The following is a 26,707-nucleotide window of genomic DNA, read 5'->3' on the forward strand; positions in this document are numbered from 1 at the left end:
TCAGCCTTCCAAACTCTCCTCCAATTATTATCATCTTTTCTAATAAAAATATTTTCAGGCTTAACCCTATATTTCTGTATGTTTCTTTTTTAAGATTTTATTTATTTATTTATTTTTAGAGAAAGAGGTCAGGGGAGAGAAGAGAAGGAAAGAAACATCAATGTGTTGTTGCCTCTCACATGCCTCCTCCTGGGAACCACGCCCACAACCCAGGCCTGACTGGGAATTGAACCAGTGACCCTTTGGTTCACAAGCCCACACTCAATCCACTAAGACACACCAGCCAGGGCAATCTTTTTATATACTTCTTCCATGACTCAGACTTGCAATGATATCTGTACTGGAGAAGAAAAATGGAGATTCTGGTATTTGATATGAAGCAACTAACTAGTGAATCTTTTCTTATTAATAGCTATAAGCTAGAAGAATCAGAAGCAGTTCAAGTTTACAAGACATGGATGATAATGTATCTCAATAGTCTTACATCAGGGCTGTTACTTCTCCTACTTTAGATCACAGGCATCTGCAGAAATCTTGATTTTTGGCATTTCACGAAACAGCACTCAGGTCCATTTATGGATTATGTCCTGTTCATAAGACTGTGGTAAATAAATAGCAAATATCCTAAAATTATAATAATTAAATTCATGACAGAATGAGGAAAAAAAGCTTAAAGATTCATGGGCCAACTATTAGTTAAATTTTTGGGAAGTCCATCTGAGGTATCTGGGAGTATCTTTTCTTTTTTTTTTCTTTTTTTTTTTCCTTTTTGTCCCTAGTAAAGGATGCCATTATTTTCCTTACCTAATAATTCTCTTTGGATTTGTAGTAAGAAAACATTTTGAAACACTTGTCCAAATGATTTTTCAGTTGACTCAAAAGTCTGCTTTTATCTATTATTTTATTTATTTATTTATTTTATTATTTATTTATCTATTTTATTTTTTAAAATATTTTGTTTATTTTTAGAGGAAGAGAGGGAGGAAGGGAGGGAGAGAAACATCAGTGTGTGGTTGCCTCTTGCACCCCCTCCCCCACAATTGGGGTCGTGGCCTGCACCCCAGGCATGTATCCTGACTGGGAATTGAACAGGAGACCCTTTGATTCACAAGTTGGCATTCAATCCACTGAGCTATAACAGCCAGGGATTGACTTTTTGTAATACAGTTAATGAAGCTAATTAATAAGAGCTGCTTTGGTGATGTCATTTCTCAACACTAGACTAGAATTTGCTAGCTTCATGTAAGTTGCTGTGTGGTGCATTAAATATTTAATTCATATAAAATGCTTAGAACTATACAAGACATTTAAGCTCTATATAAATTACTGTTCTTATTTCTATTACTATCTATGCAAAATTTATAAGAAATAAAATTAGAGATTTTAAAGACTTCTAAAAAGTTTTTAAAATTTTTATGCAAAAATAAAAATCAATTAAATTAACTCATATACCTACTAAGTTATATATAATGGTGTGTTTAAGAAAACATGAACAAATAAAAAAAATTTGAAATAGGAACTCTGTGATTAGAATTAGTATTATAATGCAAGGTATAACAGAGTCTATAGTTACTCTGGTAAATAATTTAAGACTTTACTAAACCTGTTAAATCTGAACAATCTAAAGCCATATATTTCTTGATCTTAAATTTTTTGATTCCCCTATTATGGTACATGATGAAAGAGTATTTGTTTTGTTCTGCCATGGTCTGGTGAATTAATTTTATCTCATTCTTCTTGTTCTGATCTAGCCTTTACTCAAGATTGGATCAAAACATGAAGTATTACAGCTCCTGATGCATTAGTGTAAGAGTTAATATAATATGACATTTTCACTTGTTTTATCAAACTATGTATCAAAAACACTTTACAGCTAAATGTGAAAAAGTAAAAATTCAGCAAAGCAGCCCAGATTTCACAATAGGACAATCAGGATCATTTCCTCAGTACTTCTGTCCTGGAGCACAGATCCAACAAACATGACAGATCAGAAATGATTCTAACACATCCTTTTCTAATCATTTCTAGACAGATAGGTATTAAAAAGCTTTAGAGTACTAACATTGTCAACAGGTAAAATCATATCAAATGTTTATTTTTAGGTAAACTAAGGAATATATTTCCTACTATTATTTTCTAAGGTTTTCATATATCTTCCCTTTTGGTGAAATTTACTTTTGGATCTTTAAAGAATATCTCCAAAATTTATTAATTGCATTTACTTCCTCAATTCAATATTTACAGATGTAAATTTGATAGTATGTTTATACTAAAACATTTAAAAAGGAGACATAGATCCTTTTTTTTAATTAAAAAGACATGGAATTAATATTAGCTGTTTTAAAAGTTGTGGAGCTCTGTTTATGTGTAATTAATTGACAATGCTAAACAGGAAACAAATATTTTTAATTATATTGCATGATTTATGAAAAATATTAAATTTGAGAGTTCCAATAAATACTACAGCTTTCCCATTTTAATAGCCTCTAATCAGAGTAAACGTGATGCCTTCTCCCTTTTCCACTAGATGCTCTCCCTCTCTGCTTCCTGCTTGCCTTTGAGTCTCTGCTCAATACACTTGGTAGTTCCTGATCCCCTTGGTATGACATGTTCAGAATAAAATTTTTTTCTTCTCATTTTTGTGGTATAAGTTGAATTGTAAGCCCTCCAAATTCATATGTGAATACCTACACCCTGTATGTCAGAAAGAGACTATGGCTGGGGATAGAGCCTTCAGTGAGGTAATTAAGATTGAATGAGGCCATTAGGATAGATCCTAATCCAATATGTCTTGTGTTCTTATAAGAGGAGAAGATTGGGATGCAGGCACATACCAAGTGAAAGACACAAAGAAGGTCATGTTAAGTACAAGGAGAGAGGCCCTCAGAAGAAATCAACCCCACTGATACTTTGATCTTAGTTCTTTTAGCCCCTGAACTATAAATCTGCTGTTTAAGCCACCTAGTCTTTCATATTCTGTTATATTGATCATATCCTAGGAAATTCTAAATTTGAATTAAAAAAACTCCATAGGGCAACTGACCAAATACTTAGTACCAGGAAGAAACTAGTAGAGTTCCAAGTATGTAATACAGGAAATTCCAGGTTAGACATGAACTCCAAAATATAGCCACTGATAATTACTCATGCATATTGTTTATACTGGCAGAAGTTATTAACGATACCACCTCTGCCCTGGATGACATACAGATCAGTTTCAACTCATTGGCTTGACTAGTAATAGCAATAACATTAGTGTAGATTTTTTGTTGGTTAGTTTTGTGGATTCTGTGCCATTGTACTTGGATCAATAGACCAGGCAGGTAACAGGCTGTACATCACTTTAAGGGAAGAAAAAAAAAAAAAAGAAGCTATTTGCTTTTCTAAGATTGGTCCTCAAAGCCTATGGGATTTGCTCGTATGACCTGGATTGGATAACTGGGGTTCCTGTTTCCAAAGAGCCTTACTGGGATTATTAAATATACTTATTCTTGTCATAGTGATTATAATGTTGGTCTGTTTTATTCTATTCATAAACTTAAATGCTTCTGAAGAGTTGTTCTCTAGTGGGATAATTACCATGATGATACAAAAACAAAAAGGTCGAGATTTTGTACTAAATTTATCTTTGATATAATTGAACAAGATCTAAGTGGTAAAGATATGACTCTCTTGCCTTCTTTGAATTGATCAGCATCTCACAAGTGAGAGAATGACCAAAATGGATGACTAAGAAATTAAATAGAAGAACAGACAATAGCTAGACCATGCATAAATATATAGCCCACCAGTCTAGGAAGCCAAACAATAATTCCATAGAAATCAGCCAAAAATGACCAAGACTATTAATAATGATAGTTTCTGTTTCTGTGGGGTTTTTTTGGGGGGGGGCAGTGGGAGGTGAGTGTGGTTTTCTTCTCTGATTCTAATTTAGGAGCAAATGGAGAAACCAAATCTGTAGCCATTATCAGTCATATTGGATGACCTACTCCTACTTAGCCTATTTAAAGCCTCCTCATGCCAGCATTATTTAGTCAGGGCATATCTGAAGTCTTCTCTTTTCTCCACAATAAAGCATTTCCACTACTCTGCCTGTTTTAAACTCCTTTCAAATACAATGGATGGTCCCTAACTCCCTTGCTGTAACAAGCTCTGAATAAATAGCTTCTACTCGCTGCTTGTTCTCATTTGGGAGGGCTTTGTTTATTTCCACAGTCATACCTGATTTAGTTGCTTCTGGATAATATGATATTCCTGTTCCACCTTTCAATTATCCTTTCAAATGACTCATTGGTGGAATAAAAGTAATGTTTACAGGAGAATCTGGGAAATGTGGTAATATTAGTCTGAATTCTCCAAAGAAATAAAACCAAGTATGTATGTCCATGTGTGTGTGTGTGTGTGTATATATATATATATATATATATATATATATATATATATATACATGTTTTACTAAAAAAATTGGCTCACATGTTTACGGAGGCTGCTAAGTTTCGAGATGGGCATGGTGAATCAAATCAGAAAGCTGGACACCCAGGAGAGCCAATGGTTTACTTCTAGTCTAAGTTTGCATGCTGGAGAGCCAGTAGAGTTGATGGTATAGTTCCACTCTGAAAGCTATTAGGCTTAAAACTCAGGAAGAAAAAAATGTCACACTTTGAGACCAATGGCAGAAAAAAATGCAAATGTCCCAGCCAAAAGGCTGTCAGGCCAGAGAAGTTCTCTCTTATTTTAGGTCAGCCTTTTTTTTCTATTCGGTCCTCATTGAATGGATGAAATCTATCCATAATAGGAAGGACTCTCAGTTTTACTCAGTTTACAGATTTAAATGTTGATCTCATGTAAAAACACTCTCACAGAAACACCCAGAATAACATTTAACTAAATATTTGGGCATCTTAAGGCTCAGCCAAGTTGACTCATAAAGATGGCCATCATAGCAGTATACAAGGTTTCTAGACCCTGCTTTATAGGAAAGAGTAGGAACAATTTTAAGTATTTTGTTTTTAAATTCATATGGCAAAACAAATGAACTAGAATTTTTAAATGTATGGGTATAGAGTTACATTATCACATATCAAAACACATGGAATAATATCTTATAACATGAATGTATTCACTATTATTTGGAAAATTGACAAATCATTTTTAAAAGAATTTTAACAGAATTGAAGAAGCAGACATCATATGCTAACAGATATTTTAAAAAAGTTGCCCCTGCAAGAAAGAGAAAAAAATTATCTGCCTAACATAAATGACTTACAGATATGCAGAATACTAGAACATGTTTGAATATTGATGGGAATGAGCTTCGGAGAGAGTGAGCTGAAGAAACAGAAGATGAATAATGGAGAAGTCAAGCTCCAGGAAATGTGAAGAGGGATTAGACTTTGCTGGGAGCATGAACATTGCAGAAGGTGCTTAAGCTGCCAGATTTTAAATTTGTATTGAGAAGGGAATGCTTAACATAGTGACATTTTTGGGTCAGACTGTCTGAGTCTGAATTTCCTGCTTTGACTTTTAGTAGCAGTGTGACCCTGGGAAATTTACTTAACACCTCTCTGTGTGTCGTGTTCCACATTTGTTAAGTAGCAATAAAAATAGAATTTAATTTAGAGGGTTGTTAAGACTAATGAAATGTACTTTGAACACTTTTTATCACAATAAGTGTTTAATATGGGTTGTAAACTATGACAGTAATTTTTTTATTCCACTAAGAAATACGTAGTTAAGATTATCAGAGAATTTAAAAGGTAAGTGGTTTTAGGAGAACTAAGAAAATAAGAAAAACAGCTGAAGAGAATAAGAATAATGGAGAAAATAACAATTGCTAAACAATTACAAGAGTTCATTAAATGTTGGTAAATTTGTATTCTAGTTTAGCAAACTGTCTACATATAATATCTCTATACTGCCATACTTGAAGAGATGATTTACAATTATCCAATACACATGTTTACATTCAGCATTCCCTGTTATCCATCACTGTTTTTAAGCACTTAAATATTACCTAATTTAATTCTAAAGACAAATTGCTATATAAAATTAAATAATTCTAGCTTTACCTCCCTACTTAATATGATAACATTTGAAGAAACATCCCCCCAAATGTATATCTTAAGCAGTGGACTCACCATTATTCATTCTATTATTAAAGTACAGCTATGGTCATTTATGATACAGAAGCCATGGCAATCTTTTCAAAGTATAAAGAAATTATATCACTTATTTTGTTCCAAACCCCCCTATGACCTCTCCTAGAATTCAAAATCCCATGAAGTATAATATTACTTCAAGTCATCATGTTAACTTACCCAGGCAGTCATATAGTGTTACAATTGTACTTACATGTACCAAAAACAAGTTGTCACATCTAAGGGTCTCTACTTATAAAGGATAAAGTAAAAATAATGTTTGAAAATATAATAATTGCCAATAAAAATAAATATTAAAGCTCTTTGCTATATAATACATTAAAAACTATGTTGTTGAACTAAAATTGACTTGAATTAAATTTTAATTCTTGAAAATATTCACAATATTCTATTAATTCAATATGTATTGATTCAATTTTCTCTGAAGTATGGTTCTTCAAACACCTTATGCCATGCATTTGATTCAATCTCTTATGTAAGCTCAAGTCAATGAAAACCAAAGGGAAAAAGCTCATAAAGCTTTGCAGCCACTATAGAATACAGCCATCTGTGAAGACTCATTTCAACATAATTGCTTCAGTGGGTGTACATCTTTGCATAAGGAAGTTTGGATTGATATATTCCTGTGTCTTTGCACATCTTAAACATTTACATTTGTAATGAAGGGGGTTCCTATTTTGGTCTTTAAACAGTTTTATTCTCATTATAAACCCAGAGGGGACGCAAGAACAGAACTGGGTCTTGAATGAAACTTTCCTGCTCCCAACTTTTATTTTTTTCCATTAAACCTTTTTCCAATAATAGTATCTTAACTATATTTTTAATTTTTTTTATTCTTGTTCAAGCACAGTTTTCTACATTTTTCTACCACCACATTCCCCCTCCCCACCCACCTGTACCTCACACCCTCAATCCTTCCCCACTTTAGCTTTGTCCAGGGGTCCTTTATACATGTTCCATGACTAGACCTTTTCAACTGTGTTTGAAAAAAATGAATCAAATTTTATAAGTTGCCCCAACATATAATTTCTGTGGTATAAATTTTTTGTGACTAACAAAGATGAGCTAAGGGAGGTAATAAGAAGAGTGGGGCTTCGTTTTCAGATGTTTTCATACTTCCTCAGATATTCCATCTTTAAGTGAAAGTTAACTCAAAGATATCAAATATTTGAGCCAATTTTTCTTCTAGAATTGAAAATTGTAGTTCATTCATCTGAATGAGATAATATTTAGAAGAAAATTAGTTATGTAAAGTCATGCAAAATATAGGTAAAATCCTTCTAAGCACACCTATTACCAGTAATGAAGCAAATTTAACAAGTAAGCACATACTTTGGTATAGCAGACAGCAATAGTCTTTTAAAAATAAACAATAAAAATAGTTTAAAATCTCAAGTACTACCAAATGAGATAAACTTTCATTAGAATTATTTTTGTATTCAGTGCATATGTTCATTCTTTCATTTTAATATATAAAATTTCTTGCATGGTTTACATAAATTTATCCATAGCCTCAATCTCCCTGCCACAGATTTCTTTTTTTTTTCTTGGCCTCATGTTTTGGGGGGCGCATATTTTCTAGGAATATATCCATTTAAGTTGAATGGTGCTACTTGATCACACATGCAGTGAATAGTACCAAATAATGACCTGTTTATCTAATATGTGTGTTCAAAAAGTCAGAAATTCTAAATTAATTTTAAAATTGCCACTAGTGGTATGGAACTACAGATGAGTGAAATTCTTTTTTTTTTTTTTTGAGAAAACAAGTCTGATTCTCAAGGATTATGAAAAGTTTCTTACAGTTGTTGATAACAAATATTAGGCTATTATATAATTTGTATTTTTTAGAAGATAATCAAGCTGAATTTTGGGGTGAGATAATTAAGTGATTCTGAATTGTTTGCATTTTAAAACCACCAATGAGTCACCTATTATTTTTTATACTCCATATTATATTTTAACATGTCTTTCAACTTAATTGTTCATTTTATTTGAAATTTAAATAACATTTCTATCAGGAAAACTTATCTGCCTTTTTGAGATTTAATTACCGGACATATCACACTGAAAATTTTCCCCTGAGGTGTATTTAAGCTGTATTCTAAATGATTCTGCTTTTGTCCCACAAGGACAGTAGTGTATTTATTGGAACTGTAGAAAGTTTGGTGGTAGTCCAACAACACTGCTTCAACTACATATATAAATTATCTCCTTTCTCAAAATGAGAGAGTATCCCCAAAAGATCCCTTTGTTGAATACCAACAGAACATGACAAATCACAAGGTATTGGCCAAGGGCTCACTGTTGTGGAGATTGAAATGCAATTTCCCTTGAACCTACAAATATAGGAGCAAGATATTCTAATAAACTATCAAGGTGGTAAAATATAAAATCAGAGAAACAGACATGGCTGGAAAGCTGAGACAGAGTTTATACAAATCAAATCAATTATATATATATGATACAAATATTATTGATAAAAATACATTTATGTACTAGAGATTATACTACAAACTTTACATGCACTTAACACTATTCTGAATATAGACATATTTGACTACCTTGGGTTGTTTTGATTAGCTATGAACTCTAAAATCACTTCCAACTATCAGAATTATCCAAATACATCTTTATTCCCAATTGGTCATAAATAAAGTACAAAAATATTTCATAAACCAACTGGATATAGAAAAGACATATGTCTGCCAGTAATAACTAGCATTTGATTCAGATTTAAGAGATTAGAAAGTATTTTAAAATATATTATTGCATTTGTATTTGAGTCAAATTCTTATAATACTTGACCTTATCTCATTTTAAAATATATAATATTTTTTGCCAGATGGTAATAAATATTGATAATTCTCACAAACTATAGTTACATAATAAATTGTGTATGTGTGTAAAATCACATTTTGAAACCTTGAGTATATCTTTCAACACCAATCACATGTAGACTATATTTAAAAAGAAGAATAATTGATTTTAACATTTATTCCATTTTTATTAATATCCTTTAAGACTAAAAGCAGATTAACCTAATTTTAAAGTACTTAAAGGAAAATGCAAGTCTTACATACTTTATTTCTCCAAATCTATTCTAATAACTTAAATAACTACTACTTGATAAACCTAGACACTGACATTAAAAATTATGGCAGTAAGTGCTATTATGAATATATCTACCAATGTCATTAATTTGTGTAGAAGAATACAAATTTTAGTACTCAAATGTATTTGTACACAAGAGATTGAACTCCTTCACTGTTATTTTGGTAATATGAAGTCAAGCACCAAAATGTATGTTAATCACACCCTTTCCTAAATTAATTGTACTTATTACATACAAAATTAGATTGAGTAGTAAATTATAAAATTAGAACCTGATCACATCTTATTTTTACATTATATTTAAATTATTTTCTCCCATGTAATGTTAGATATGTGTGTGTATATGTATATTTACATATTTAATTTATATATTATGTATTTTTTGCCCCACTTAGAATTGATAAAATTTATGTTTCTTGCAAAGGAAACGGTCAGTCTAGATCTATTGAAGATTTTGTTTCCTTTAAATCAATTAATTCTAAGGTGGTGGGGGGAAGGCAGAGACAAATGTATTTGAAAAAAACAAAGAAAATCAATTTAAAAGATTAATTAATTAATTAATTAATTCTATATTCTGTGTTATTTATTAATCTTCTCCCTCTCATGCAAGGGCAGTCTCAGCACAGACTTCAATGGAAATCTGCTTAAAGTTGAGATTTAAGTAGAGTCATAACTATATATACAATGAGGTATATCTGGAAGAAGTCCAGCCATTGTTAATATAATGAGAATGGTTAGCAGGACATCAGTGTAACCTGGTAGCTAAGGAGAATGGACTGGAATGCACTTGCATAAACAATGATGACTTCGCTGTATTAGTCGGTGGGGATGGTAAACGCTATTGAGTGAGCATGTGTACTGCGTGGCCATGCAAAGTGACTGAGCAAGTAGAACAAAGAATCTGCATCAAATCTTGTCTTAAGCTTGAACAGTCCTCCACAGAAACTATTGAGATGATTTATAAATCTGGAGCTATGGGCAACTAGTGACTGACAGCTTCATCTTGACAATGAACCCACTCATGCATCACGTCTCATGCAGACTTTTTCACTGAAACACCAAATCACCCAAGTGACTTAGCCCCGCTACTGCCCAGATTTGTCACTCTATGACTTCTGGATTTTCCCGAAACTAAAATTACCTTTTTCCCTCCCTTCCCCCCCCCCCCCCCCCCCCCTTTTTTTCCTTTTTTTTTTTTTTTTTTTTTCTTTTTTTTTCTTTGAAAGGGAAGAGATTTCAGGCCAGTGGCGAGATTCAGGAAAATATGACGGAGCAATTGATGGCAACTGGGAGAACTGTGTGAGGTCCCAAGGTGACTACTTTAGAGGGGACTGAGGCATCATTGTCCTATGTACAATGTTTCTTGTACCTGTATCTTCTTCAATAATGTCTCTATTGTTCTTATTACATGGCTGGGTACTTTCTGTATAGACTGTCCAGAGTTACCTGATTGTGTGTGTGTGTGTGTGTGTGTGTATCATATGTATTATATATAATTTATATATTCATTTATATATTCATATATTATTTATACATTACATTATACTATATTTAGACATGAATATTATTTATTTATATATAATAAAATTATATGTAAATAATGTATATAAATTTTGTTTATAAAATATATTAAATATCTCTATATAATAGTATAAATCTATAATATAATATAATTTATTTAATTAATATATGGTAAAATAATATATATTATTTATATGTAAATAACTTGGGGAAGTTATGACTATTGAATTGATTTTATATTTTTCTAGTGCTTTTTGTCAGAATGATTCAGTAAAGCTGTAAACATAGAAGCTTCAAAACAATGATTTTGTCTGTCATCACTTACATTATACAAATTCAGATGAGATTCTAATTCCAATACAATACTACAGCATTCCCCATACTGAAGTGCTAGTTTTTCAGTTTTTTTATTATCCTTACTTCAGGACATGTTTACTGATTTTAGAGAAAGAGGAAGAAAGAAAGAAAGTAGGAATCAAATCCATGACCGTTCTGTTTACTGGACAATGTTTCAACAGCAGAACCACACTGGCCAGGTCTGCAAATTCTTTGTTTAAAACAAACAAACAAACATAAAACAGTAGAAGTATTAATTAATGTACTTTCTTACTATTTTGGCTTCATTTCTTTAAACATCTTACTATTGAGAAGACTTTACTTCTAATCAATAATCTGTGGCTCAGAAATCCTGGCCATCTTATATTTCATGAGTATAAATGCTTAACAATTTTGGTTACTATTTTAATTTTTAACCTTACTTAAGATGCAAAAGAAAAAATTATCATAGCTTTAGAGTAAAGTAAATTTAAAAATATTTGAACCCTTGTGAGAAAGATTCTAAGTTCCAGTTTATATGACACCTCACCACCTCGTTGATTTATCCATATGTCTGGATGTTAAATAAATTAACTTGCCAGATAAAATACATCTGTAAGTGACTTGGTGAATTAAAATTTCAAAATATTTATTTAGCATCATCTGTGTGCATAGTTTCATTCTGAAAATATGGGAAAGCATGCAGGCCTTCAAATGTTACCTATTATTTTAATAGTTCACATACAGTTTAAAAAGAAAATGTCAATTAAAAACAAAATTACTTAAGATAATTTGAATCATCAAGCTAATCATCTCTTTATGTGAAGTGTTAGATGATTTTTAAAATATCAGCTGTTAAAATGGTTTTAATGATTTTAAGAGAACAATGATAAATTATTAAATTTATACCTAACAGAAATCTTCTAATAATGATGGATACTTTTTGCTTAAGGCCACTGAAAAGTTCCCCAAAATGAAAAGAGCAATCTTTTTCAAGACAACAGAAAGTAGCAAGTAGCAAGTAGCAAGTAGGGATATCTTTACGGTGTCATGGAAGTTAAAAAGATAAAGGTAAGTCTGGAATCTGGAACCACTTTTCATGATCAGGAATATGTAGTAGAGGGATCAGGGAATAAACAGATCTAGCTGCATAATGTGTGGGTCTCAGTGCAATTTAAAATAATGGGCCACTACTGAAAGTGAGGAAATCAATCTCTCCTACCCTGAGGCCCTCTACCCCAACTATTGGCAAAAAGGTGACCCTCCAGAGATTTCAAACTTGGGTCTGTGCATGCTCCGTATTAGGATATGGGGTAGATGAAAAGTTCCTGCCTGGTCAAATGCACTGTGGTGCTGCCAGCCTGAGGCAGGAAGGTTGCCACTTTGCCCCTCTCTGAGCCTCCTTGGGGGCCTGTGCTAGAGCCCACACCCCCTGTTCTCAAGACCAGGCTCTCTAGATGGTGGAACATGGATCTTCTGACCAAAGGAGCCCTGTCACTGCCCTGGGTTGATAACGGATGGCAGCCCCTGAGGAACAGGACCAGCAAGGAAGAAGACAGGCCATCAAGGTTGGCAAAGAGCAGCTGTCCAGAGAATTTTTCCATGGGGGAGATACAGGATGGAGACATGCACTGTGCACCAAGCTCCCAGCATACTGTCTATTTTCCGACAGACTTCTTCACAAAACATAAATTCAAAGATAATTTTTTAAGAATGTTAAGACTGTAAATACAGATAATTAAACTTCTAAAGATAGTCCATCTGTGCATGGAAATCTGAGTGACAGACTGTACTGCTCACATCCCTATGAAGACATTCCAGGGAATAAGGCATCTATAAGAAATATTTAACTTTGCCTTTGTAAGTCCACAGCAAATTATAAGGTATAATATTACAGGAGTATCTGCTTCAGAACATCAAGGACACTTCCTTCGTCGGTCACAGAACTGGATTTGCTTTTGAGCTGGATTTTGGAGGACTCTCTGTGTAGCTGTGTCCACAAAGGGATTCTGAGGCAGAGCTGCACAGGATTGGTTTAATGCTTAGGGAATCCTAAGATTTGGTTTAATACTATAGGAAATCTTTTCCTGTAGAGCAGCTGCAGAAAATTGAAGTGAGATTGATGAGAAAAAGCATAGACTTTCAGCATCAGGTCTAAATTTGCCGAAGTAGAATCATGGACAAAAGGTGGAGCTAAGAGCCTGGCATCAGACAGATACTGCATTTTCATTTTTTACTGGATTAGGGACAAAGGGACAAATTGCATAACTGTGGGGACTTCCACTAGGTAGTTCCCTGTCAGCTTAACATCATAATATAAATTAGGTACATACCTTTTTCAAGAGGTACTGTACTGAGTTTATAGAACTCTGTAGTTACTACTATGAAATAAGTCAGCTAAAAGTTTTGACTAGCTTTATTTTTTCACATTTCTATAATATTAATAATTGGATAAAATACTGACATAATTAATTACATGAAATAAGTTTATAAAATTTAGTTTCAACTTAGCTAAATAGAACTTATGGTAGAAAACCACAATGATAAAATAATATTCCATGTCTTTATACAAGTATCTTTTATTAGTAAATTCTGAATAAAGTATAATGATGTTAGAAAGTCCCTTGAAATATTTTTATTTTGTAGTTTTAATAGTATATAAAAATAGTATTTTTATAATTTAAAATAAGAACCAATACAGTACTAATAGTAATGTTAGGTACTTTAAGGTAGAATTGATAATTGGATAGTAAGTATGACATTAACTTCTCTAAACTGATCATTAAATACATGTATTTTTACACTTGAAAAATGTAGACTTACCATTTTATCATCCTACTTAGAATATATAAAAAGAAAGTTAATAATTAGCATTTTCTGTACTTTCTAAATGCTTTTATCCTTTATCTAATGGCATAATAGGGTTTATTTACAGTTCTACTGAGATTTCCATACAACTGTTTTTATGTGTCCTTGATACTCTGGCACTGAAAAAAACCTATTTGAGATTTTATATATACATATATATGTATTTATAAAATTTAAATAATTTTATAAAATAAATTTTACTTTAAAATTATTCTAAATAGTTGTAATAAAATAGGATGAAATACAAATATTGTAAACAAAATAATTCAGAATAACTACAATTCTTTTTTTATTTTTAATTTTTGGTAAGGTCTTTGAAAGAATTAGTAAAGAACTAGTTTTTAGCCACCCAATATTTATGCATTCTGATTTTCTAAACTCTTTGTCATGAGGGGAGAAAAATATACCACCCCAAAATAAGTCTTTTTGTCTTAAGGATTATTTGAGCTTATTATAAAAACATTTTTAAAAAAGGAGAGACTGAAAAAGCTATGAAAGCCAAGTAGAAGTTACCCTTTTGTAAGAAATATTTATATTTATAAGGGAAATCTTTATTTGTTATGGTTTATGTCTCTTTGTACTACAAAGAGAAGGATGACTCTAAATCTCTGGAAATTCTTATCAACGGGGAAGCAACAACTTAAATTTGCATAAAAGCTTTATCCTTCTTTACTCTGTTTTGCCTGGCAACCTCACATAACTGGCCCCCCACCAACATGTTATTTTATCTTTAGCCTAAGGAGGTAGAGTGGTGACTTGGGCCATCAAGAGAGCGGCTCAGTTTTCCTGGGTCTCTCCAAGGTATACAGGAGACCTATATGCTATTAAACTTCTGTTTCTTTTTTCTTGTTAATTTCAGGGGGGTTAAGAGAGGAAGCCTGAAGCGTAGAGGGAAATCAGTTTTTCTCTTCTATAGTTACTTGCCTATTAGTAACTTTCTCTGAATCCTAATTTGTGTTCCTTATTAGATTTTAATTTCCTTAATAATAACAGTCACTCAGATCTCTTCACTTCCATTCCTGTGTGAGTCACTGTCAGGAAGTCCTGCATTTTCTTTTTTTTTGCCTTTCACAGTATGAGTCTGAGATTTTAAATTAGGTCCTAGTAAAGTAGATCTCCTACTAAGGGGAGATCTCACTTTTCATTGCCTTTCCTCCAATTCACTGCCACACAAACACACAGCATTGTTTGGCTGAATCAGACTTCACTGAAGTTACTTCATGAAGACAGATAATTCACTGTATAAGAAATAAAAAAGGTAAAATTTTCTTTTTTATGGCCAAGTAGTATTCCATTGTGTTAATATCCCATAGTTGTTTTTCCATTAACCTATTGATGGTCACATGGGCTCTTTCCCTATTGTGGCTACTGTAAATAATGCTGCTATGAACATAGGGGTGCTCCTGTTCTTTTGAATTAGTGTTTTGGGTTCCTTCAGATATATTCCCAGACATGAGATAGCTGGGCCAAAAAGCAGATCCATTTTTAATTTTTTGAGGTACCTCCATACTGCTTCCCACAGTGGCAGCACCAGTCTGCATTCCAACCAACAGTGCAGAAGGGTTCCCCTTTCTCCACATCTTTGCCAGCACTTGTTTGTTCATTTATGGATGGTAGCCATTCTAACAGGTATGAGATAGTATCTCATTGTGGTTTTAATTTGCATTTCTCTGACGATTAGTGACATTGAGCATATTTTCATGTCTATTGGCTCTCTGTATATTCTCTTTGGAGAATTGTCCATCCAGGTCCTTTGCCCATTTTTTCATTGAGTGGTTTGTTTTCTTTAGTGTTGAGTTTTGTAAGTTTTTTGCAAGTTTTGGATATTATCCCCTTATCAGATGTATCGGCAAATATGTTCTTCCATTCTGTGGACTATATTTTTATTTTGTCAATGATTTCTTTTGCTATGCAAAAATATTTTAGTTTGATGTATCTTTTGTGACAGTATGGGTAGACTGGGAGAACATTATTCTAAGTGAAATAAGCCAGTGGGTGAAAAACCAATACTATATGATCTCACCTATAAGTGGAACCTAACCAGTAAAACAAACAAGCAAAAATAATATAACCAGCAACATTGAAAGAAAAAAGAAACCAACAGAATCAAAAGGGAAGAGGGGGAGCAGGGAAGAGAGGGGTCAAGTCAAGGAACATGTATAAAGGACCCATGGACAAAGCCAAAGTGGGAAAGAATTGAGGGAGGGAGGTGAGGGAGAGTCAAGGGAAAGTCGTGGCAGGAATGTGGAGACAAATGTATTTGAACAATAAAAAAATTAAAAATAAATAAATAAATAAATAAATAAAATGAACAAGAACTTGGACTAGGTTCATGTTCATACTTTTGTCTAACTTGAGAATTCAATGATTTATATCTTGGAATGATACATAACTATTGAGTGAAATCATATTAATGAAACCAAATAGTTTATTTATTTGGATTTTTGTTGTCGTCCTTTTGAATACAGTTTACCAATTCCATTCATTATTTAAATTCATATCTTAGAAATCTTGCTTAAAAACATTTTAAAGCAAGAAAGTTAACTTAAAATTTTCTCTAAAAATAATATAATTAGCATTTATGAGAAAGTTTTGTGAAATTATGTATAGTTTTTAAAAAATTTCTGTTAATGAACTAATGAATTAGCACAGGTGGTATTCCCCTCTTTGAAAAATGAAAAACTGATAATCTCAAAATTTTAAACAAATTTTTGTATTCACTTAATGCAAAGTACATTATTATCAAATGCCAATATAAACTAATCAAAATACATAAAATATTTGGAAAATATGTAAGAGTACCCTCATCTTCTCCACAAGGGTTTTCCAGTGATATGTTATCCATAGGTTATTCAGTAATATCTTTGTCACCTACCTAGGAATTATTTTACTACATCTTTACCATTGCATCTTTGAATATGCAATTCAATAATCTCCCAAATTTCCATCCTATCAACTCTCTTCTTTATTTCTTACTCTATTTATAGTCAACCAATAAAATGTCATTTCCCTTAGGGATCCTTCCTTAATTCGTCTTGTCTTGGTGAATGCCTTTCCTGCATGTTCCCACTCTTACAGCTTTGATACCTTTGCCGCACAATGCCATATTTCCCTACGTATGCCTTCTTTAGTAACTACCATGTTCAATTGCCCTCTCAGTCCTAATCAACACTTTCTCTTTGGCACTTAACTGAGTACCTGATCTACAACTGATTTATTGAAGTCCCTGGTTAATATAGCAATGTTCTACCTTGAAGATTATCAAGTGAGTAATAATTGACTGATTCCTGTTTTATAAAATTGTATAAAGGCTAAACATGAAAAGCACTGTCTAGCCAGGAAGGAACAGAAGAAATTAAAGTCAGCTCATGGAGAACACCATAGTCAGTCTTAAAAATATTTCAGTTTTGACTGGTGTCAGCACCAATCTCAGCATTAGTTCACATTAAAGCTCTCCAACTTGCACATTCATGCATTAATATGTTGCTTTGATTTTATGCTTTGTTCTACAAATACTGATTTTATTTTGTAACTTTGCAAAAAAAAGATTAAATTCAAAATAGATTTAGTGTAATTATATTCCAAAGACTGATACAAAGCAAATTTCAGAGCGCTAACACAAGATAGTCATCAGACAATAGAATTTGATGGTTATAGTCACTATCAATCAAAAGTAATAAAAGTGATTTCTAACTGAATAGTAAAATTTATGTTTTCATTATCTTTATGGTACACCTAAAATGACCATGCAATAAATTAATTCATTTTACTTTATGGGATAAACTGAATTTATTTCACACACCATCACTAGCAATTCCACTTTAATAGATTTATAAATTGCCAAATAACATTCCGGAAGATGTATTCAGAAATAAATTTACCACCTAAGGTTTTATATCTTCTCCTGTCTTGCCAGGCCTGTTATCGCTTAAATGTTTTATTTGTCCTTTTATTTTATAAAATTCTTTTATAATATATTAATTTATATCATTTAGCAACATATTTCCTATTACCATATATAACATATTCAAAAACATAATGTTTATATAATTAAATTTTACTTCAATTAAAACTATCTTGAGACTGTTTTTATTTTGTTCGTGTTTCTTCGTGGAAGGAGACTTGACTTTGGGTGGTGAACACATAATACAATATATGCATAATGTATTATAAAATTACACACCTGAAACCTATATAATTTTATTAACCAATGTCACTCTGATAAATTCAATATTTAAAAAATTAAAATCTACATTCATAATTTTATTAAAAGAACCTTCATTGTAATTTAAAGTAATTAACCTATTAGTTGTGGTTATTCACAAAAGTTGTTTAAAATATTTTTATCCAGTCTTAAGACATTATCACCATATTGTGGTCTTGCAAACTTTTTAAAATTAATAACTTTCATATTTTTCTAATTAGTTGTGAATCAAGGTCACTTTCTAAATCTGAGCTGTGCAATATATAATGACTGTATGTGGCTATTGAGCATAGTTAAAATTGAGATGTACTAAGTGTTAAGATTGTATAGAATTTTGAAGACAATAAAAAATAAAGAACAATGTAAAACATCCCATTAATAATGGGATGAAATCATTTTTACCGATAAAAGCAAATATGGGCTTAATGTTAATTTACCTATTTATTTTCACCTTGCTCTTCTACAGAAAGTTTAAAATTGCATGTATGGCTTGCATTTCTGATTAGTATTAGATCTACATTATATTTCTACTGAACAATGCTGTTCTAGCTTTCACTCATTTGCCTTTCTGCACATATTTTTATGAACATTTAGCTATTGTTTTGTCTATGAAAACTTTCTAAAAATTGTCATTTCACTTTATTGGTACCAACCTAAAATACTGGACCTCTTAAATTCTGTCTAATATTTTTACTATTTTATGAGAAGAGGAGGGTTATTGATTTTGTGTGTATTCATGACTATGTGTATCCATGTGAGAGAACTTTGAAATTTTAACATATCAATCCTCTTTTAGTGATATTACATGAGATGTCTTATTTTATTTACTCAAACAAGGTCCATTATTACTCTTATTTTACAAATAAAGAATCTTGAAGAAGATTGAATAACTTGTCCAAGCTTCATTTTTCTAAAGAAAGCATTTTTTTAATTGAGAAAAACTTTATGTTCCAATATATAATAAAATAGCTATTTTTTGAAAAAAATTATTAGTAATATTAGACTCAAGCATTGTAAATTTCCATATTAAAAATATCCTTTACTAAAACTATGGATACTAAAAATATTCATAGCTTTATCAGATATTCCTTAGCTTGTTTTGACATGTATCACTTAAGGCTACGCTACATTGATTTCATCTATTCTTACTTTATTTTTATATAGGCTTTTAGTTGGTTTTAAAGTACAGCCAGAATTATAAAGTACTGACCAGCTATAGTATTCAGCCTGAAGATTCTTTAAAAAGTTAGTGGTCTTTGTTTTGTTTGTTTTTACTTTAAAAAAAATCATTGCTGTCTTTTATTTTGTGGTTGCTACCTTAGATAATTCATAAATATTCTCAGATTAGAAGTTATTTTGTAGCTGGAGTGACTCTTAGTCTTGCAGATAATATTAAACAAACATGTTTGAGAAAAGCTTAGAGTATCAGTATTATTTTCTCTTAAGGTTACTGATCGCATTTCGTTTCCATTAGCATGGACTTTTCTACAGGTCTGTTGTGGTCAACAGTCAGCTTAGCTGTCATGCATAGGCAGAGATCATTTACAACTGTCTATTGGACATTTTCATGCACTCTCATTGTAATATTTTCATTTAAATTATATTATTAACATAACACAGTCTATAATCCAAAATTTGCATCGAAAAACTATTCCCATTCACCAATAATCTTTCGATATTGAAAAGATTTCTTTATTCAACATTTTATATCCTGTCACAATTCCTTCTATCAGTTTATTATTCTTATTAGTACTAGTAGTAATATTTTAATCCTCACCTGATAGTACTTTTTTTCTTATTGATTTTAGAGAGAGAAGAAAGGGTCAGGGAGTAGGGAGGGAGAGAAATATCAGTTGTCTCCCATATGGGCCCTGACCAAGGATCGAACCCACAACTTTTTGGTGTATGGGATGATGCTCCAACCACCTGAACAACCCTGCCAGTGATGATAGTTTATTATTAATAAATCTGTAGTGTATTCCTCTTTTCTTATTTCATTTGTCACTGTGTTCATGCTCTCATTATCTCATATGCACTTGTTAATCCAGATGGTGCCTTCCAGCTGTACCCTGTTCATGAGTGCTTTGTTTTTCTAAATGGAATATGGTATACATTAAAGGGCTATGTTTTGATATTTTCAAGAATTTATGCAACAGGTTTATTTTAAAGTGTCAATATTTACAATATTTGGAAATTATGTACCTCTAAAATATTTTAAATAATAGGAAAAGTCAGATGGCATTTGAAACTGCATGGAGATATAATTTTTTCAAAATGTTTTTGTTGGTTAGAAATGGAAAAACAATTAACGAACTCTGCCTTAATTCTATTTCAAATCTATTAAAATCCATGCTTTTGTATTCTTGAAAGTGCTGATGCATATGTAGACATGACAATTCTCAGCATTAGTAAACAGAATTTTATGTATATATTTGATATCTTTTCATAAAAATAATTTTGTAAATTATTTATTAAAATAACCAAGCAAAATATAGTATTTTTAACACACATACTTCGCATCACCCTAGTTTTCTCACCTAATTTTTTCACTGTAATTTTTTCTATTCTTTCTCATGCTACATTAATTTTTTTCAGAAAATATAGAAATAATTGTATACATTTATAGCATGCCCATCTGATGGAGACAAAAGAATTATTAGTTTACTATCTGACCACTATATTTCCCCTGAATAAGCTATCTTTGTTCAATAGATAATTTTTTAACATATTGTCTTAGCAAAATGTAATCGGTGCATTTCAGAAATGAAGAGATGTAAATGCGAACTAGAAGAGAAAACATCAGGTAAGTATGTCAGCTCAACAGTAATCTTGTAGCAGAGTAAAAATGACCCATTGAGGGTCATAGGCAAAGACATCAAAAATGAAAGGTTAATATACAAGTATTTTGGTTGTTGACTGTAACTTGTTGTAAGATATTCCACCTCATATTCTATAATTCTTAATGAATGTAAAGGTAGAATGGAAAAAATTACATAACTGAAAGAAATGAAATTTTAGAAATATCTAAAATTAACCGATGTAGGACTCTTGAACTAAGTAAATTATATTCCCTCACATCCCCATAGCAAGATTGCCTGGAAATATTTGTTTGGTGTGCTTAATTTCTCAATATATATGACTTGAAGTTTGATCCTATTTTATTTTAAACTTCAAGGGATAGAGCTTTTCAGCAAACATCACTTAGACATAATTCACCTGACCTAAATGAGAGGGAATGAATGTATGTGCAGTTACTCTTATTTCTATAGTCAGCTGTAGAAATTTCCTTTGATAATATTAAAAATAAAATGTGTTGTGATTTTAACAGTTCTCTGCATGAAGTATAGTTTAAATACATAATTTTGTAAAAAATGTGATATTAATTGGCTAAGATTGCCAAGGCAATTTAATATCTGTGGGTGGTTTGAAGCTGATGCTGATCATTGATGCTTCATCAAGTTTAATAAAATGATACAACTATTTTTTTTTTGCCTGAATAAATTCTAAGCAAACGATGCATGCAGTACCCACTATTTCAGCAACACATCAAACTCTTACAGTGTTAGCTCTGGAAGGACTTATCCTTTAATTCATCTCCTTCATTTTACTGATAGAGAAATTGTGGTCTGGAGATTTTAACTGTCCAAACATTTTCATAACAAGTCTCAGCTGTTGAGGGAAACTTGCATTTATGTCTCTGGCTTTTTGCTATAATCCATACTCCTTTTATAACAAACACTGCCTAAGATTCAGTGAAAAAGATACCAATAATTTATTACTAACTTTACCAATGAACACAATTGAATCAAAATAATATTGTAGTAATCTCATCTAGAAAATACTTTATATTTCAGAAATTCAATAGACTATCCAATAAGTATTTATTAGTGCTTTCACTAAATATGTAGTTAAATTGTAGATTTATAGAAAAAGTATTTGAAAATTATGCTATATTTCACTTTTTATTAAATTTAACAATTAAAATATTTATTGAAATTTTCATGTGTGACTAAAAATTTATTTCCTGTAGAAAATTACTCAATTTCAATACTTCATAAAGCACAGTATCTCTTTTTGAAATATGTAATAAATTCAGACCACATTAAAATGTTAATTATGAAGTTATTTCCTTAAAGAAAATTCTATTTTTAACTTTAATGTCTATGACAGAACTGAATATTAGGAATGTGGAATTTTAGTTAATATATAACAATTAAAATTTTGAATGAAATTTAAACTGTGCAAAATAAAAAAGAACAGAATATTTTAAGAGCTATTTAAGCTATTAGGGACTAATTTTTATATCTACAAAGTGAGAGAAATACACATAATAAATCCAGAATTTCTCTTTTTAAAAAAATACATTCACCCATTCTATGCATTTGATCAAAGAATTTAATATAATAAAATAGATGTATAAATATTTTAAATTTTAAATAAATATTTCTTAAATACATGTATACAGTTTAGTCAATGTCCCATCTAAACATTTTAATTAGTATGAAAACAATAGGTAAACACAGTGCACTGTACTAAATGCGGTCAGAGGATAGCTGCGTATGTTCCAAAATGCCGCTGAATTATTGCTTATCAGTCCCGAAATAGTCATTTAAGTTTCTAAAGTGTATTTTTGTGCAATTTTGATCTTTTCACAGAAACCTCAACTCATTGAGTTGTATTTGGAACCAGTTAATATAATGTTCTACATGTTTAATGTTCTACAGTGTTTTGACCAGCTTCTTATCTCACCCTAGCAATCTTATTTTGAGAGTCTTTAAAAATATTTTTCATGAATTTCTGTTTTTTAACGACTGTGTAAATACATAACCAGCTATCTCATTAATCAATGAGTTGAATGAACTTTTACAAGTTAACATTTTAAGTTCTTTAAAATTATATTTTGAGAAAATAGAAAAAACAACAACAAAAAAACAACCTTTCAATAGCAAAATTAGATAGGCTAATTTCTATGTGGTTATATCTTCCAACCAGCTTTGGTTTGGTTTACAAATGGTTCATTTACTTTTGTTTTCTCAGGAAAATATAGGTTGAGGAACAATGTTATGTATCTCAGACTGTCTTTTCTAATTGCTGATCATATTTCTTAAGTTTGACAAAGGTTTCTTGTGACTCATCTCAAGAATTATGAATTGAACCCCTGGCAGGGTAGTTCACTTGGTTGGAGCATTGTCCTAATAAAACTAGGTTGGGGGTCTGATACCAGATCAGGATACATGAAAGAAGCAACCAATGAAAATAGAACAACAAATCGATGTTTTTCTTTCCCTCTCTTGAAAAAAAATCAATCAATACATTAAAAAAAAATGAATTGAAGAATTAGAGACAAATCAATGAATGCAAAGCATTTCTAAAAATGTATGGGAGGACAGGAGAGTTTGGGAGAGGCAAAAGGGGCCACGAACGGAACATAGGTTCAAATATTCTGAGTCAGATATTATTTCAATCTTAATGTATGGTATGTTTCAGAGTCTCAAAAAAAAATTGTCTTCCTCTAGAGAAAAAGTAAAAAGAATAAAAGAGCGGATTTTGCTCTTCAACTGTGTATACATAGTTGACAATATTGAAAAATTTCCCTACCAATTAATTAAATATGCAATGAATGAGCTGAATCTCGACCTTTCTTAAGAATAACAACAAATTGGCACATATTTTATAAATTACCTGTGTAGAAAACATGCTAAGTTATGCTTAGCAAATAGTTTTTTCATACTCCTCAATGATTTACTAGGGCCTTTTTGGGGAACTCATCAGCAAATCATTTTGAAGTTATCATGCTGTGATTAACTGCTGTGCTTCTTCTCCCCTCAAAACTCATGAAAAATGCAGGCTTACTACCAATTACACCCATTGTGTGAGTTTCACAACTGATTTCATCATGATCTCTCATGCTGGGTTTATAGATTGCTTGAACTGGGGGTGAGAACTCCTGCTGGTACTGTCACAGAGCAATCTAGTCATGTTCTTCTAAGTGAATCTGTTAGAACTGTCAACAAGTTATAGCCATTAACTTTGAAGATAAACAGAAATGGACTCACTCTTTTCATGTATCTAGAAATGGGAGTTGGAAAGTAAAGTGTCAAGTAAGATAGAGTTTTGTTTTTGTTTCCTTTCCTTTGACATTATTTTTTAGATTGCCGCTTGAAACAACCACAGAGGGAAAAAGTCACTTTCTTTTAATCTGAGCACTTTCATGAGATTAATAGAAAGTAACTGAAGATTTTTTGGCTGTATTTTACTTGTTTCTTTGTTTATATTTTAAAAGAAATTTATTTGGGGACAATATACTTTTAAAAATCCAATTATACATATACAGTTTATTCTTATTATTCTCAACAGTTATTTTCTATAAAATTGTCAAAAACACTAAATTAGTAAACAGTGTGATTGCCCTTGAGGAGCACTCACACACAAAAATGGATTATAAATCCTAAAAACATCTTATTTTGATAGATTCTTATATCTTAATTTAAAAAAAAAAGAGACAAAGAAAAATCCAGATCCAGAAGCAGTAAGTGACTCGTCCGAGGCTGCCTACTAAGAGGTGCTAAGACAGAATCAAACCCTATCCTGCTGGTCCCAGACCCAGAGCTTCTAGCACTACTCTGAACTGTTGCCTCTGGTCCTCTCTCTGTGAAGGTGACGCAGGAATTCAGAGTCACATCACCTTGTTCAGCTTCAGCTGGGAATTTGCATATCAGGTGCCTGTCATATTTTGTTGCTCTGCTCATTTATGCAACTGACCGTGAAAACACCGCAAATATTGCTTTGGGGTTACAAAACATTTTAACAAATGTAATTAGCAAATTGGGAATTATCAAATAGTGTGGATTGACTATGATTTGTCTAGATGGTCCAGAAAAATATTATACAAAACAACACACCCTAAGAGAGAATAACAGAAACTCTGAAATTGTACTTTTTTCCTTCTTAATGTGGTTTACCAAAGGTGAGAGAAGATGGCCTATGAATCTTTGGAAACAGTGCTTTATCAGAGTGAAGCTAAATTGTTTGTAACTCAATTAGACAGTGATATGTATGTGTGAGTGCATGTGTGTGTGTGTGTGTGTGTGTGTGTGTGAGAGAGAGAGAGAGAGAGAGAGAGAGAGAGGAGAGAGAGATTGATTTACTCTCCATAATATGGCAATGCTGTAATTGAGAATACAAAATCCAGGGTTGCTTTGATAGCATTTTAAAAGCAAATCAAAACCATAATTCAGAGGTAGTTATTACAAGTGCTTTGGATATATTTAGTTCTGTTAAATATCAGTTTGTTAATTAACATGATATATAGAAAAACTGATTTTGCATACTTGAGATAAGTGGCGTTCAACACATATTAATACACAGGAGATATTCCACAAGCAAACTGTCCTTTCATCAAGGTTTTATACTGATCCTCTTGATTTAGGATTTTGAGTGGTTTGATGAATAGCTGCATATAAGATCATTTTTTGCCTGATTCTGTATGTAATTTAAGAAAATTTTTGCATTTAGTACAGTCTAACAAATAAACATTTCAGGCAAATTGATATCAAGATGAATAAAAGGAGAGATAATGGGAAACTTTTAGCATTATATCTGAGTAATCGACTCCAAGACAATTTCTGCAAATATATTTACCTAGTCTTTGGCTTGCCTTTTGCTTTTAATAAAAAAGTATCTTTTTGAATAAAAAACTTTTTATTTTTTATTACAGTTTTTTAAAATTTATAATCTTTATGTCATATTTTTAAAATATGCCATTATTATAAAAAATGTAAAAATTATTAAGAAATAAAATTCCAGAAAATTATAGCAGGAGATATTACAGTAGAAGAAGCTGGATGAGGGAACATAAACAATATATGTGAGAGCATGGTGTGCGTGTATGCATCCTATTCTCAAGTAGAAAGTTTAGCAAAACTGCTCCATAATATCATTGCCTCAACATCCATTTGTGTATCCAAGATGCCTGTGGGGTCTTGAACTAACACACTAGCCCCATCCACAATCACATGCACTAGACAGCAGGCCACAAAGTCACAAGTAAAGGTTAAGTTCCTGATACGACTCTCTGAGAGGACCCTGTAATAGAAGTCTCCCCCACTTCCCAGGCTCTTACCTTTTTGTTCCTCTTAGATAAGATTTCCATGAATTGTAATAAAAGCCCACTTTTGGGGGGTTTGGGTTGACAATCTGCCCTTTGTCGGGAACCCCAAAGCATTCCATCACTGGGCCCTATTCCTGCTGCATGCCCTTTGCCTCACATTTCCTAGTGATCCTTTGAGGCCTGCCTGGTACATACTCCAAGACCTGTAAGTAATAAATTTCTTTGTTTCACTTCCTAATCAGATACCCCAGGGCTTTACTTAACAAATGTTTTATTAACAAAATCACAACACTCCTTTAAACAGTCAAAATTAATTGATCATTATAATTTGAAACTATATAGTATAAGACATCACTATTATCATTCTTTCTCAAATAATTTATAGTTTACCAATATCTAAAAACACCAATGTCATGG

The sequence above is a fragment of the Pteronotus mesoamericanus genome, unplaced genomic scaffold (assembly GCF_021234165.1).
Source record: "Pteronotus mesoamericanus isolate MK-2021 breed Mesoamerican mustached bat unplaced genomic scaffold, CSHL_Meso_final contig_20, whole genome shotgun sequence".
NCBI lineage: Eukaryota > Metazoa > Chordata > Mammalia > Chiroptera > Mormoopidae > Pteronotus > Pteronotus mesoamericanus.